The following is a 17,935-nucleotide window of genomic DNA, read 5'->3' on the forward strand; positions in this document are numbered from 1 at the left end:
TTCTTAGAAAACTAAAAAGTTATGGGATAGGCGACGTCCTTTTTTGGATTTCAAATTGGTTAAAAGATGGGAAACAGAGTGTAGGATTATACATTATGTACAAAGCGTGGTACAGACCCCCAAATGTAAAAATACCAATAACATTCCATTAGAACAGACAGGAAAATTGCAATTACTTAATAACTGCAACCCCCACCATTAGGAAAACATGCACTTGATTTGAAGAAGAATCACAAATACTTGTCATTTATCTGGTCAAACAAACTTTCTAATAACTCATTAAACTATTTTGCCCCATTACTGTTGTTTATTCCTTGAACCAGTGATCGGTCTCATAGTAAGATACAGAGGATGGCAGATAAAGCCCAAACTGGTCCATCCAGTCTGCCCAGTTAAGATTCCTCTGCTTTGGGTAGATGAGCATACATATTCCCACATGCAACCAAGCACCAGCTTCCCACCCACTACCTTGTCTTTTTCACCATTCATGCCCATTTATCCACCACTGCCATCACAGGGCTTGTGCAAGGGCATTAGGTGCACTAGGTTGGGACACAACTGACAGATAGTGCTCACAAGCATGACACACTGAACACATAACCACCATGGGGCTAATATAAGCATATACTCTGCATCCACAGGAACCCCCAACCCCCTACAATGGGTGCACAGCAGAGCTAGGATATTTCCCCGTAGAGCTTGCCATACAAAAATAATATTCTTATTCTGGTGTCATCTCAGTAACTGGAACACAAACTCCCTCTCCTACCAGGTTCATTGTAAATAAAACCTGAAAAAAAGCACTCAGCACATGTGTAGCAAACTTGCCATTCCATAGCAGCACTAACTCCAAGGACTCAAACAGTAATAGGCCTACCTATGAAAAGGCAGGGGTGCACCACCAATGCATGTCCTATTGAGAAAACAAAGACTAATACAAATGCCTACATGCTAATAAAATACCTCATCTTGGTCAGACACAACACAACCTTCCTCAAATATAGAATAAGAGACCACAAATTACGAATGTGGAGAAGAAAACTGGAATGGAAATCCCAAAAAGCCACTCTGCATGAGGTGCAAAACTGGAGAACTAGAAACAGAAATCCACTAAGCAAAGTACAAAGATATAAGAACAGCACATTCTCAAAATGAACCCCATCACTCTCCTTCCGTGCCCCCATCAGCCCTCATTTCTCCCATTTACTCCCTTTTAATCATCCCCTCACACGCCCAGTATTCCCGACATCTCCTCTCCACACCCTCTTCCCTGTGTTCCCTTTGCCCCTGCTCGACTCTCTCTGCCCTCTTCTTCCTCTCTCCCCTCCCTGCTCAGACACCCCACTTTCCTATCCTTTCCTGCATAGCAGCCATCACACTCCCTCTCTCATCCACCTCTCTTTGCCCAGCATCCCAAACTCCTCCCCCCCCCCTCCCCCCAGAGTGTGAAGAGAGCATCAGCAGCATCACTTCCAGGCCCAGCAGGGGAAGATAAAGTTGGTGTCACCTCAGATCAGAAGAGCTAGAGTTGATAATGTCTTGCTCTGATCTGGGTGAAGGAGGAATCAGCCTCCACTGGGCCAGAAAGAAAAGGAAGCAAGAGTAGTTTTCTGTCAGGCCTGATAAAAGAGATGTTAGCTTACTCCCACCCGGGCTGTTGAGAAGACAGCAGCCTCGTGTTGGGCCTGTGACATCACCAGGTCCTCGCACACACCACTGTGTCCTGACACACCTTTTGAGAACCACTGCCCTAAACAAAGCTTGCAGCTGTGTGTGACACCCCCCCCCCCCTCACACAATTAAAAATGATGTGTTTATAACATTTATACATGGAAAAGGACATTTAAAGTACAGTCATCTGAGGTAAAAATATAAAGTACAAAACATAAATATACATTTACATGTATTGCCGTAGTGCCTAACAGAAAAACCTGCAAAAAAGGCACTTGGAATCCATATGGTACTAAGCCTATTGTAACAATACAGAAAGAGCAGGAACCTCTACTCCAAGCTACTGAGAACAATACAAAAGTTCCAAAATATCTAATGCTTCTTAAAATTCACTTAACACATTCAAACATACACACACATATATATATGAACACAGCATCAGATGTATATACAGGTGCCTTTTCTGCAATCTACCATTTCTTGCCATGCAATGGGCTGCAAACATTTCAGAAACACGCACCAAAATTTCATTCATTTGCTGGTTCCAAGAAATTCTTCTCTACCCTTTAGTGTTTATGAAAATTCAGCAATACTTAGCTTCAAAAAAAGTCCATCCTAGTAAGCTAATTCAAAACTCCTGTGCTCATAAAACTAACGCCCCATCTGACATAGGCCCATGTTTCGGCATCTCAATACCTACCTCAGGGATTCAGATTACCCCTCTATCAAACAGACACGTAGTAGTAGTAGTAGTAGTAGTAGTACTACTATCCCACCCCCTATCCACCGGCAACGTACGCACCCTGATCTCCAGCCACCTCCGAGCCCCCCCATGTAAATGGTAACACTCCCAGCACTCCCGTAACCCTACCTCTCAGCTTTCCCATCCAGCCAGCTCTCCAGCAGACAGACTCAAACAGCTCTCCCAATCATCCAGCTCTCCAGCAGACAGACTCAAACAGCTCTCCCAATCATCCAGTTCTCCAGCAGACAGACTCAAACAGCTCTCCCAATCATCCAGCTCTCCAGCAGACAGACTCAAACAGCTCTCCCAATCATCCAGCTCTCCAGCAGACAGACTCAAACAGTAGGGATGTGAATCGTTTTTCAACGATTAAAATTATCGTCCGATAATGTTAATATCGTCTTAAATCGTTATAGAACACGATACAATAGAAATTCTAATGATTTATCGTTAAAAATCGTTAAATCGTGTTAGTGCGCACTAACGGGAGTTAGTGCGCACTAACTGAAAATGATACAAATAAACACTTTCCAGGTCACTGAAGGTCAGTTAGGAATGAATATGTGTTCCTATTGGCTGGCTGCCCTCTTATCTATTGATGTTACCAAGGTTACCACTGAGGTGATGGTTGGGGGGATGGGAAATGGAACTGGAAACTCACGAACACCAACAGAAAATGAAACAAAGTGTTCACACTTCCCAGGTCAGTAAAGGTCACTTAGGAATGAATATGTATTCCTATTGGCTGGCTGTGCTCTTATCTATTGATGTTACCAAGGTTAACACTGAGGTAATGGTTGGGGGGATGTGAAATGGAAACAGTTGGAAGCTTGACAAAAAAAGTAATGTGATGATCAGCACTCACGTGACTAGAACTTGTTTGTTTATTATTTTTGTTAGCAGGCACCTGAAATGCTAGTGCATGTTGAATTTGCCAATCACTGTGCATTTTAGAAAGGTGGTCCTGGCTGGAACTGTACACAGTTCAAATATATGTAATTGATTGTTGGTAAGTGTATTTTTTAAGTAGCCACACTGGCACCAGTATGTTTACTTTTCCTCCTACTTAACTCACTAGCTCAGCTTTGTAAGAAGGGCTTCTCTGCTTGTGTGTTGCTTTTGTTTGGTGTGAGGAGAGCAGAAACATCAGATCTTTATTCAATCTACTACAGTCATCTCTTATAGTGCCCTATCCCTATTAATACCAGGAGTGTTGTGATCTTCCTGCACACACAGTGCCCTAACCCTGGCACCAGGGGTGTTGTGATCTTCCTGCACACAGTGCCCTAACCCTGGCACCAGGGGTGTTGTGATCTTCCTGCACACAGTGCCCTAACCCTATTAATACCAGGACTGTTGTGATCTTCCTGCACACAGTGCCCTAACCCTGGCACCAGGGGTGTTGTGATTTTCCTGCACACAGTGCCCTAACCCTGGCACCAGGGGTGTTGTGATCTTCCTGCACACACAGTGCCCTAACCCTGGCACCAGGGGTGTTGTGATCTTCCTGCACACACAGTGCCCTAACCCTGGCACCAGGGGTGTTGTGATTTTCCTGCACACAGTGCCCTAACCCTGGCACCAGGGGTGTTGTGATCTTCCTGCACACAGTGCCCTAACCCTATTAATACCAGGACTGTTGTGATCTTCCTGCACACAGTGCCCTAACCCTGGCACCAGGGGTGTTGTGATTTTCCTGCACACAGTGCCCTAACCCTGGCACCAGGGGTGTTGTGATCTTCCTGCACACACAGTGCCCTAACCCTGGCACCAGGGGTGTTGTGATCTTCCCGCACACACAGTGCCCTAACCCTGGCACCAGGGGTGTTGTGATTTTCCTGCACACAGTGCCCTAACCCTGGCACCAGGGGTGTTGTGATCTTCCTGCACACAGTGCCCTAACCCTGATACCAGTCTGAGACAGCTCCCTCCCTGCATTACTAGTGAGAGGCTGGCTTCACAGACAGGGGGGAGCTGCCTGACCCTCACTCCTGACTTCCCCCATGTCCCAGCTAGTGAATGGTGTGTGGGTGAGGGGGGGGGGGGAGGATGGTGAAGTCTGAGACAGCTCCCTCCCTGCATTACTAGTGAGAGGCTGGCTTCACAGACAGGGGGGAGCTGCCTGACCCTCACTCCTGACTTCCCCCATGTCCCAGCTAGTGAATGGTGTGTGGGTGAGGGGGGGGGGATGGTGAAGTTTGAGACAGCTCCCTCCCTGCATTACTAGTGAGAGGCTGGCTTCACAGACAGGGGGGAGCTGCCTGACCCTCACTCCTGACTTCCCCCATGTCCCAGCTAGTGAATGGTGTGTGGGTGAGGGGGGGGGGGGAGGATGGTGAAGTCTGAGACAGCTCCCTCCCTGCATTACTAAGAACATAAGAACATAAGAAAATGCCATACTGGGTCAGACCAAGGGTCCATCAAGCCCAGCATCCTGTTTCCAACAGTGGCCAATCCAGGCCATAAGAACCTGGCAAGTACCCAAAAACTAAGTCTATTCCATGTAACCATTGCTAATGGCAGTGGCTATTCTCTAAGTGAACTTAATAGCAGGTAATGGACTTCTCCTCCAAGAACTTATCCAATCCTTTTTTAAACACAGCTATACTTACAGCACGAACCACATTCTCTGGCAACAAAGTGAGAGGCTGGCTTCACAGACAGGGGGGAGCTGCCTGACCCTCACTCCTGACTTCCCCCATGTCCCAGCTAGTGAATGGTGTGTGGGTGAGGGTGGGGGGAGGAGGATGGTGAAGTCTGAGACAGCTCCCTCCCTGCATTACTAGTGAGAGGCTGGCTTCACAGACAGGGGGGAGCTGCCTGACCCTCACTCCTCCGGGGTATTGTGATCTTCCTGCACACAGTGCCCTATCCCTGATACCAGGGGTGTTGTGATCTTCCTGCATGCAGTGCCCTATCCCTATTAATACCAGGAGTGTTGTGATCTTCCTGCACGCAGTGCCCTATCCCTAATACCAGGGGTGTTGTGATCTTCCTGAACACAGTGCCCTATTCCTGATACCAGGAGTGTTGTGATCTTCCTGCATGCAGTGCCCTATCCCTGATACCGGGATGTGTGCAAGAAGATCCCAACACCCCCGGTATCAGGAATAGGGCACTGCGTGCAGGAAGATCACAACACCCCTGGTATTAGGGATAGGGCACTGTGTGCAGGAAGATCACAACACTCCTGGTATTAATAGGGATAGGGCACTGTGTACATGAAGATCACAACACCCCTGGTGCCAGGGATAAGGCACTGTGTGCAGGAAGATCACAACACCCCTGGTGTCAGGGTTAGGGCACTGTGTGCAGGAAGATCACAACACTCCTGGTATTAATAGGGATAGGGCACTGTGTGCAGGAAGATCACAACACCCCTGGTGCCAGGGTTAGGGCACTCTTTGCAGGAAGATCACAACACTCCTGGTATTAATAGGGATAGGGCACTGTGTGCAGGAAGATCACAACACCCCTGGTGCCAGGGTTAGGGCACTGTGTGCAGGAAGATCACAACACTCCTGGTATTAATAGGGATAGGGCACTGTGCGCAGGGAGATCACAACACCCCTGGTGCCAGGGTTAGGGCACTGTGTGCAGGAAGATCACAACACTCTTGGTATTAATAGGGATAGGGCACTGTGTGCAGGAAGATCACAACACCCCTGGTGCCAGGGTTAGGGCACTGTGTGCAGGAAGATCACAACACTCCTGGTATTAATAGGGATAGGGCACTGTGTGCAGGAAGATCACAACATCTCTGGTGCCAGGGTTAGGGCACTGTGTGCAGGAAGATCACAACACTCCTGGTATTAATAGGGATAGGGCACTGTGTGCAGGAAGATCACAATACCCCTGGTATCAGGGTTAGGGCACAAGTTCTAGTCACATTGACTGATCACATTACTTTTTTTTTCAAGCTACCAACTGTTTCCATTTCCCATCCCCCATATACTGTCAGTGGGAAGCTTGGTAACATGAATAAATAAGAGGGCAGCCAATAGGAATACATATTCATTCCTAAACTGACCTTAACTGACCTGAAAAGTATCAAATTGTATCATTTTCAGTTAGTGCGCACTAACTCCCCGTTAGTGCGCACTAACTCCCGTTAGTGCGCACTAATCGGAAAAAACGATTTTTAACGATTTTTTAACTAAAAAATCGTGCCTAACACGATTTTCTTGCCCTGCCACACGATTTCTATCGTTAAGACGATATGGAAAACGATTCACATCTCTATCAAACAGCTCTCCCAATCATCCAGCTCTCCAGCAGACAGACTCAAACAGCTCTCCCAATCATCCAGCTCTCCAGCAGACAGACTCAAACAGCTCTCCCAATCATCCAGCTGTCCAGCAGACAGACTCAAACAGCTCTCCCAATCATCCAGATCTCCAGCAGACAGACTCAAACAGCTCTCCCAATCATTCAGCTCTCCAGCAGACAGACTCAAACAGCTCCCCCAATCATCCAGCTCTCCAGCAGGCAGACTCAAACAGCTCTCCCAATCATCCAGCTCTCCAGCAGACAGACTCAAACAGCTCTCCCAATCATCCAGCTCTCCAGCAGACAGACTCAAACAGCTCTCCCAATCATCCAGCTCTCCAGCAGACAGACTCAAACAGCTCCCCCAATCATCCAGCTCTCCAGCAGACAGACTCAAACAGCTCTCCCAATCATCCAGCTCTCCAGCAGACAGACACACGCATCACTCCCAAACTGCTCCAAGCTCTCGCATCCAATCAACTCCCCAGGGGACTCTTCCTTCCACAATCGGACTAGCTCTCCTCCACGACCCACTCCCTTCCTAAAGAAGTCAACATGCAAATCTTCCCTATCCCTATCATATACCACCGCCACCACTATCATTCAAAAGCCTCTCAACAACCATCAAGACACACTACTAGATCCCTCATTCCAATCATGACGTCCCCTCTCACGCAGTTGCTAGGTCTCACCATGTTCTCCCTTACTCTACTCAACGCACAATCTCTGACAAAGAAAACCCATGTCCTTAATGATTTCCTCTCTGACTCAAAGCCAGACATCTGTGCCATCACGGAAACCTGGCTAAAAAGCTCAGACACAGCCCTAATAAACCAATTACCGATACACCTTTATGACATTATCTCGATCCCCAGACAAAAGAAACGAGGAGGCGGTCTTTTAGCTACCAAAAAGGAACTCAAACTCAACTCATTTCCAATCAAAACCACCACACCTACGAAACTCGAATTAGGTCTTTTTAAATCCCAGCATCTACAAATTCTACTAATATATGCTCCTCCAGGACTACTGGACTCAGATGCTTCCCCCCTCATAGAAACAATAGCTAAATACATCAACATGGACTCGCCAGCCATAATTATGGGGGACTTCAACCTCCATGTAGACGCCTCTCCTCTCACCCCCAACTGTGAAGCACTCCTTACCACTCTGAGTGCCATGGGTTTTAAGCAAATCATTGATAAACCTACCCATAAAGCAGGACACACTCTTGACCTCATCTTCATCAATTCTAACATATCTTACAAGAATGATCCTATCTGTACCCCTATTCCCTGGTCAGACCACTCAATGATTTCAACCACCCTCACGACTCAAGGAAACCCTAAGCCTTCTCAGCCCCACTCCACCATCCACTTCAGGAAAACCTGCACCTCTGACACGCTTAGTGAACATTTTACCAAAGAACTCCCCAATCTGGACACCTCCAGCCCCAATACAGCCCTCTTCTCCTGGCACAATATCACTGAGTCAATAGCGAATAAACTATGCCCTAAAACGGTGAAAATAATCAACTCGACACATAAGAAGAATCAACCCTGGTTCTCCCCAGAACTTAAGCAGATGAAACAAGACCTTAGACACAAAGAATGTGAATGGCGTAAGCTCCCCAACTCCATTAATTTATCTGACTACAAACGCACCCTCCACAACTACAGGAACTCCATCTTAAAGACAAAAAGAGACTTCTATGCCAAAAGAATTCACAATCTTCAATTTGATGCCAGGACCCTGTTCTCTTATGTCTCCCAACTCACAAAATCCTCTACCCCCACCATACCAGACATCCAAGCTCAAACCAAAGCAAATGAACTAGCACTCTTCTTTCAGAAAAAAACTGCAGACACATTAGCGCGCCTCCCCACCAATGCAACCCCACCCTCCTTATTCTCCAATTCCATTCCTCGTACTGGTGCCATCCTCGACTCATTCGAACCTACAACCCCACTGGAGATCGAATCTATACTTAAGAGGCTGAAACCATCTAACCACCCAGTAGATCACATTCCAACTAAACTACTGCTTCTCATCCCGAATGCTATCTCTAGAGCTCTGGCCAACATCATAAATTGCTCACTCGCCCAAGGAATCTACCCGGACAGGCTAAAAACGGCGTCCCTCAAACCCCTCCTGAAGAAACCCAATCTGGACACAAGAGAACCCTCCAATTTCCGCCCCATATCCAACCTCCCTTTTCTGGCAAAAATCATGGAAAAAGTGGTAAATACACAACTCTCTGTTTACCTGAAAGAACATAATATCCTCTACCCATCCCAATATGGTTTTCGTAAATCAGGAAGTACAGAAACCCTTCTTATCTCACTCTCCGACCACATCCTCATGGGCCTGGACAGAGGCCTCTCTTTTATCTTGGTCCTTCTTGACATATCATCAGCCTTTGACACCGTGAATCACTCCATCCTACTAAATTGCCTATCAGAAATCGGATTAACAGGATCTGCCCACAACTGGTTTAACTCCTTCCTCAGTAACAGAAGCTTCAAAGTAAAAATCAATAACAATGAATCCCCAGACGTCAAATCAACTTTAGGCGTACCACAAGGCTCTTCCTTGTCACCCACACTTTTCAATATATACCTCCTGCCCCTCTGTCAATTGCTTACTAACCTAAAATTAAAACACTATCTCTATGCAGACGACGTACAGATTCTGATTCCCAAAACCGAATCCCTCCCTAAATCTCTCGCCTTTTGGGAAATCTGCCTCCAATCTATTAACCGTCTGCTCACCAGCTTGAATCTAGTTCTTAATGCTACCAAGACAGAACTCCTAATCATCTCCTCGGACCACTCGGCTTTAATCAATCCACCAGCTGGCAACACCCAGATCACGCAAATAAGGGACCTAGGAGTAATCATCGATAACCATCTGAATCTTAAGAAATCCATCAATAACACAACCAAGGATTGCTTTTATAAATTACAAGTCATGAAAAGGCTCAAACCCCTCCTCCACTTCCAGGATTTCAGGACTGTGCTCCAAACCACGCTCTTTTCCAAAGCAGATTACTGCAACTCTCTCCTCCTCGGGCTCCCCATCTCATCTATCAAACCATTACAGATGCTTCAAAATGCTACGGCTAGAGTCCTGACCAATACCAATAGAGGAGCACACATCACTCCCATACTACGGAACCTTCACTGGCTGCCAATAAAATATAGAATACTACACAAGGCCCTCACCATAATTCACAAAACCATCTATAATCAGCAACAACTAGACCTCCAGATTCCTCTCAAATTATACTCATCTGCTAGACCCATCATAGAAGCATATAAAGGCACCCTGCAAACCCCCCCAACGAAATCCACTCGCCTTTCGTCTACCAAAGAACGAGCTTTTTCTACAGCCGCCCCAGCCATCTGGGACAAGATGCCCACAGACCTCAGACTAGAACCATGCCCTCTAACCTTCCGAAAAAAACTCAAGACATGCCTCTTCCTCCAAGCCTTCTCATAACCTACATATCCAGCAATTTCTTCACCAGACCAGACACTGACTCTTAACTAAACACCGCTCCAAGTTTAGGCATTATCTTATACCTCTCTTCTTTATATTATTGCATTTCTAATTTATTCAGTTATGCTTCCTATTTCTCCGGCTATCCTAGCCCTCCATGTTAAAACCTCCTTGTTATATGTAACTTTCGCCTCTTGTTAAATGGTTGATTATGTTTTACCCCTTGTTATATGTAAACCAATCTGATATGAATTTCTTTCATGAAGGTCGGTATATAAAAATGTTAAATAAATAAAATAAATAAAACAGAAGATACATCAAAGAAAACCCAATAATTACAACCAATAAGGATTTAAAAAATTACTGCTCTCCACATCATCCTGAGATTGTTGTTGACTGGGGAGGGGGGTGCACACACATATTCATGAGTGAATTTTCAAAGGAGTTATGCATGTAAACATAACATGCTATCATAGCAATTTTCAAAAGTTCACTGTCACAGATAAAGTGAAAACATAGGGCATGATTTTAATGGGTTTTGCCATATAAATGCATTTTACCTTTGAAAATTCACCTGAGAGTAATCATATCTTTGTATGTGTGTACTTCCTATATATTTCATACACACACTTCCTACCTCTCTCACATATACATGCATGCTTCCCCTGTCTGCTGCACACACACACGCTTCCTCTGCCTCTTTCACACATGCATACACATGCTTCCTTTCTCTCTCACTTATGCACACGTGCCTCCTCTGTTTTTCTCAATTTCTTTTATAAATGCACTTCCTGTCTCTCTCACACACATGCTTCCTTTGTCTCTCTCACACATGCACACACACACACACACACACACACACACTCATATACTTTGTTTCTTTCATATACACACTTCCTTTCTCAAATACACATACATACACATGCTTTCTCCATCTCTCAAGCACACATACACTCTCAGGAGCTGTCCTACATCTTTCACACACACACACACACACACACACACACACATGCTTCCTGTCTCACAATCATACAAACTTGCTTCCTCTGTCTCACACATACACACTCCCATGGCTTCCTCTCTCATTCACACACACACATTCACCCTTCCACTGTCTCTCTCTCTCTCTGAAACGTCTGCAGGTTCTGAAGAATTGGGTCATTGCGCTACCACAATACAGAGGCAAAGGCAAGAACTGTACCTCCCATTAAGGAGAGTATGTAAGTTATTGTCGATGGATTGGAAGGAAGCAGGATAGACTGGAGCTCAAAGCACTGTTGCCAGATGCCAAAATTTTTTACAGCCTAACCAGTTACACAATCTGGGCCAAACATATCCCAGAACTCAAAAGTAGTAAAAATAATTTTAATTATGAAAGAGTGTATACAAATTTCTGCATTATATGCAGTCAACTGACAAAAATAACAATGTATATTAAAATGTTTAAATAAATGGTAGAAAAGCCTAAAAATCGAGGTTGTCATGTTCAGTTTTGCCATAACATGAATACATATCAGATGTAAAATGAATCAACATAGATGATGCTGACTTGAAACTGTTACAGCATAAACTTTTTCTGGACACAGTAGTAGTCTATGGGTACACTGTCAATCAAAATTGATGTCAGCCAAACAGCATTCACTTCCAGTCTAAGCCCCACCCATGCCCCACCAACTCCATAGGAGTGAATGGGACATCGCCCTGCCCTCACCCGCCATGCCCCTGGTCCCGGCCCACGCCCTCCCCCCACTAGAAATGAATGGAGTGGCCCTTCCCATGCCCCGCCCTCAAAACAAATCCCCCTATGATGTCACTGGTGGCCCCTCCCACACCCCGCCCCAAGCCAAACCCCCTATGATGCCATAGGTATGACATCACTGGAAGTACAACCCCTCACCATACCCCCCCAAAAACACACCCCCTTGAATGTCATCAGAAAGGGCCCTTTCATTTTTTTAATGGCAGAATTAATGGACTGGCTATTTTTGATGATCTCATCGGAAGTACAATGATAGAATTAGTGGACTCTGGCTGTTTTTGATGATCTCATCGGAAGAATATAAAAAACCCAACCCTCCCCCCCCAAAAAAATGCGACCCTAGAACATCAGCAGAAATGTCCATGTTGCTTTTTAATGTTGACAGAGCTGGAAGCATACTTTTTTCTAGCCCCTCTGTTTTAAAAGTTATTAGCTGTGAGGTGTCAGGAAGCTCTCTCTCATTCTGTAACCAAAGACAGGGAAAATTCCCCCCTTCCCTCCTCCGCTCACTGTATAGATACGCATGCCCCAACCCCCAATGGCCCTTAACCTGGCAGAGTGAAATTTGAGCGGAGGATAAATAACAGCAGGGTGTTGGGTGTTGGAAGTTGTGGGACTTCAAAACTGAATAAAACAAGGATTTAGTTTTCTTTTAAAAATAGGCCTCTGTGTTTACAGCCATACAAAAGAGTCATGCACCAGCAGATCTTAAACAAAATTTATCATGAACCAGGTGCTGTAGGTAGTTTTCCTGGTATAAATCCTCTTTTTCAGGCTGCTAAAACATATAATCAGACAGTGACCAAAAAACAAGTGGCTGATTGGCTTACTGATCAATATGATTATTTGCTACACAAACCTGCTAGGATACATTTTAAAAGAAACAAAAGGTGATGAGCTGCATGCCATGTAATTTGCATAGGTATGCCCAAACGTGCGCGACCAGTTGTAGAAGTACATGATAGAGGTCACGTGAGAACATAATCTCCAGACAGAAGGGCTGTAGTTGTTGGTAAACAGCTTTAGCTTTGTGATCTTAAATATAAGATAATGGATGTGTATGAGACCCCTAAACATCTAGAAATGGAAAGCGAGCAGCAGTCAAAACTAAAGAGGTGCCATAAGTGAAGAGGCCTTCTGAAAGATGTTGAAACAGAAGTTGATGCACCAGTGCATAGATTATAATCTTGCAGGAAGAGACACGCAGATGAAATGACAAAGCCAGAATTTGATGAACTTCCGTTGGGACAAAAGCTTTTTGATTTGCAGGATCCAGCCTTTGTCAATGAAAATGCAATGGGCTCTGCAGATATAGAGCTTCTTAAAATATTGTAAAATCAATAAAAAGTATGACCCCATGTTATTCTTTTATTACTATTTTTAATTTTTAGACCATGAAAATGCTATGAAAGGTCTATTTCTGAAAGAAAAGACAGTGAGAATCTCAGAGACAGTGGACCAGCGCACAGTGACACAGTAGAGAAAGAATGTGAAAGTATGGCCTTAGATAATTGTATTGATGACAATGTTTCAGGGGGGTTGGTAAATGCATCTGCAGAAAATAAACCGGTTAATTTTGTGCAATTTGTCAGAAGGTAGAGCAGTGATTTAGAAAAATGTAATAGTGTACTTTATTCAGAGGAATTTCATTTTATTAATATAGAGCGAATAACCTCATTCAAACATGTGCAAGACATTGTGAGGCAAGGCATACAGCATGTTCTAAATGAATAAGCCAAAATTACAAAAGGTATCACTTAACACATCCAAACAATGCTCTTCACCAACCAGAAAAATGATTGTGTAAGCTGGGACTGCATCAGCAAGCCTCAGACGACGTGTTTAGTAGTGAGCTAAGCCGTCCGGTCTTCTCTATCATTTGCGGTCCTGCAAGCGATTTATCAAGGCACCATCCAGTGATCAAAAGTTTTACAGTCTTTTGTCTATGCCCGTATAACCTATATTCAATACTTAATGTTTATCAATCTCCAAGAATCAATTTGAGATGGCTCGACGCGGCCGTGTTTCGCAACTCAACGTTGCTTCATCAGGAGCCAATATAACATTAGGTCTATAATCAAAAGAAAAGGCATATCAACATTCTGTTGCATTTATCTAGATTAAGAAAGTACTTAGCTTTTCGATCGGTGTCGCAACCTGTTTCAAGAGGGATGCTGAATCTCCATTATTTGCTGACAGTGTCGGGCTAGAGACTGCATCAAACTAGTGATGGTAATTAAATAGCCCTCTCTTTCGGGGCGTGATGATGTCTCAGGACGTCGCGTATCCTTGGTAACTAGATGCCATGAATGCAGCAAGACAGCTTCTCTCTGGAGGACTAGTCAGAAAACCAAAGGCTTCACAAAAAAACATTCAATTCAAGCATATTATTCAGCCCGGCTGGATGAACGGTGTCTAAGGTATGTATCCATCGTTGTTCAGCTTGTAACAGTAGTAGATCAAAGTCACCACCGCGCCACGAAGGAATCAGCTGTTGTAAAACACAAACCTTTAAATCATCAAACAAGTGATCATACTGTAGACAGTGGGGCACCATGGGTGCTGTAACCCGCCCAGTGTTGATACAGGACTGGTGTTCAATTAAATGTGTTTTCAAGGACCTTTTCGTCCTACCCACATACCATAAGTTGCATGGGCATTGAATAATATAGATGACTCCAGTAGATAGACAATCTGTTCTCATCTTTAAGGTAACATTCTTTTTCAAACGTGAGAAATGCAACATGGAGGTGGAAATCATAACCTGACAAGACAGTACATGAACCACAGTTCGTGTAAAAACCGATATTCTGAACTTTTGGTTACACAGAAGAATCAGAGTGGACCAGCTGGTCTTTAAGATTGGCCCCTCTGGTATAGGTGAACCTCGGAGATGTCTGGAGTTCATCATGTAATTGTACAATATGCCAATTATATGTAATCATTTTCTTAATTTTATGAGCCATAGAGGAGAATGGTAAAACATAAATCAATATTTCTTCATTATCCTCTGATCGTGGCAGGAATAGCCATTCTCGGTATGTGTATTTAGCTCTGATTTATGCTTGTTTTATGCACCTTAGAGGATACCCTCTCGACTGGAACCTTGCACTCAATTGTTTAGCTTGGTGTTTGAATTCAGGTAGGTTGGTACATAATCGCCAAATCTGGAAGAATTGACTAGTGGGTAAATTCTCTTTCAAAGGACGAGGGTGAGCATGAGTAAAATGAAGCAGAGTGTTACTAGCTACTGCTTTGCGATATAGTGTGTGACAAAACCCTCATTAGTTTTGGTGATACTAATATCCAGATATGCAATCTGTGCTTCCTGAATGTATAGGAGTAATGAAGAGGCACATCAGACAGCTTTCATGGCAGGCAGGCAGAGAGAAGGCAAAGAGGCAAAGAGGGTTTGTCCTCCCGAGCCTCTTCCTTTTATTGTACATTCATACAAAGGCAGATGATGTGTCATTACATGATTGGCTACTTTCCCATAGCAACAGAAGAGTCATTACACCATTGGCTTTGGCTCAGGGGGTGTGCACGGATCATATCATTGGCTGCTGAAATCTATACCTCCTGACTTTGTCCTGCCTCTGACTAGGGAAAACCCAGCCCTTCTTTCAGGCTAACAGGATTAATTATAGGCCAGAGAAATACATGAAGTCAGGTATCCTCTCCTAGGCAGAGAGGCTTAAGCACAAGTGATGCTTTTATTCAGGCAAATGTCAGGGAGAAGGGAAGTTAGTGTTTAACCCTGATGAAATGGCTTGCTGGCAAGCGCATATTTCCCACATCTCACCCTTTCTGTTTTTGTTTAGGCAGCTCAGTAAAGCTTTAGACCCTTACTGAAATCTGTTATGTCTTGGTATGGGCTGGAAATAGGGGAAGAGGGATTATGGAGAGAAGAAAGCTATAATTCGACGTGGTGTGCCAGCTGTCGATGAGCTTCTGAATCTCCATATCACCCAGAGCTGGTGCAGGTGGTGTGCCAACTCTGCAGGGCTCCGGATTCCCTATTAGGCATCTTACAAGACATCTTTGTATTCGGGCTGAGAGCAAGGTTTCAATATGGATATGAAGGTTGGGTATGCACTGAATACAGCATCACAGGCAGATAGTTAAGATAATCACAGTAATTATAATAGAAATCACCCTTTTGAGACCAGAAATATCAGGGAGCCAGGACCATAGCCAGTCCCATGGAGAAGTTGGTATTCTGTCTGAAAGTGGTGCATCAGCAATCATGGTTTCTATCTGCTCTGTGGTATGTGTGAGGTTTGCTTTATAGTCTGATATGTACACACAGCAATGAGATCCAATTAATGCACAAACACCACCCTTTAAGGCTAAGATGGTTTCTAAGATATAGCTGTTCTGTAATGCTACTTCTCTAATCTGAGAAACTTCTGTTGTGAGTAGTTTTAATGCATGGACTGTCTGATTAAATAGGGCAGTCGTCCAGTTAGCTAAGATGTGTAAGTCTCTAATTCATAGCTGTCCCCATTGGAGGAAACAGGCTTCTAGCTATCTGAGTTTCTGTATACTTTTCTATGGGATTATTTATCGCCTCCCTTTTGTTACGGAGCCTTGCTTTAGGTAAATTTTTGACTGCATAGTATGAGGGGAGGATGTAGCCTAAAGTGCATCTGTCTCTCCATCTTGGGGAAATGTACATATATGCTCTACGCCCACATAACATCCATATGTTTCCTAACAGATTAGTGGACATGTCATTGGTTATCATTTGGGCCATATAACTACAAAGGGTAAATCCTTCATCCCCTCTATACTTTCTGTACTTGCTTGAGTCTCCCACTGCACATCCTGAAATCTGCCAATTGCATACATATATGTGGTATAATTATGCAAGTGTTCAGTGATTAATACAAAAGTTCAGTTACAATATGGATATTTCCCACCTGAAGTCCCTTTCCCATCCCCTGTATCATAGTCCCAACAAAGAGCGGCAGTCTCTTGAATACAGCTACCAATGTGTAGTATGGTATTATTAACTGGAGAGTTAATGAAAACCTCTCTGTAAAGGATAATTAGTCCATACTGTAAGGTTAAATGGTACAGCATGCATCAGTAGTTCTCCGCAGGCTTGGGTTGGCATGTGTGTGCGGATCCAACAGTCTGTTCGATTCAACAGGTGTGAAAAGTTCTGATTCGAGGATGTACATGTTGTTCTGTCAGAGTCCTTGTTCTGGAATCGCCATAGCTGGAGAAATAAGGCAAAGGAGGAGGATGCAGAACACAATTGTTAATGAGTTGGCATTCAGGCAAGAAAAAGCGGCTAATAAGTTCTCTGGAGTTTTCTCAAGGCCTTGCTGTTCTAAGAGTTGTGCAGATTGGTTGGATAGGGCCTTGATCTGTCCCCAGGTCATGTGGTGCTGCTTTTTGCAAGGAGTCTCTGTCCTTCTGAGGGCTGTGGAGGCTCAGGGAGAAGTTGGGGATCGGGTCCTGTAGACCTGGACACCTTTCCATCTTTCCACGGCTTGATACCTGTGGAAGCAAGCAGAGAAACATATCCTCGTTCCCCATTTTAAGGGAACGGGATCGTACCAGACATTAAATATTCTATACAAAACTGATGGCTGTGGGTGACTGACCCTAGTCCCATAATGATTACTCATGGCTGTGTTCTTATGTGAACCTGATATGTTTAGATGATTTAAAGTAAACAATACTTTGTTCAGGGGGAAAATCCAGGGGCAATCCCCCTTTTTTCTTTTTGTTTGGTCCAGAGCTCTTAAGCGTATGATTTGCTCTCTCCACAATGGCTTGCCCTGTGGTGTTGTAGGGAATGCCAAATATGTGTCTAATGTTCCATTGTTGGCAAAATTCAGCAAAGGAATGGCTGCAATAAGCAGAGCCATTTTTCAGAAAAGAGGGTAACCCCATTATCAAGAAAGTTTTTATGCAGTGATCAATTTTCATTCAGTAAATTAGCAATAAATGTAAATTAATAGTTTAAAGGAAAAGTC

Source organism: Rhinatrema bivittatum, chromosome 2 (genome assembly GCF_901001135.1).
Source record: "Rhinatrema bivittatum chromosome 2, aRhiBiv1.1, whole genome shotgun sequence".
NCBI classification, from domain to species: domain Eukaryota; kingdom Metazoa; phylum Chordata; class Amphibia; order Gymnophiona; family Rhinatrematidae; genus Rhinatrema; species Rhinatrema bivittatum.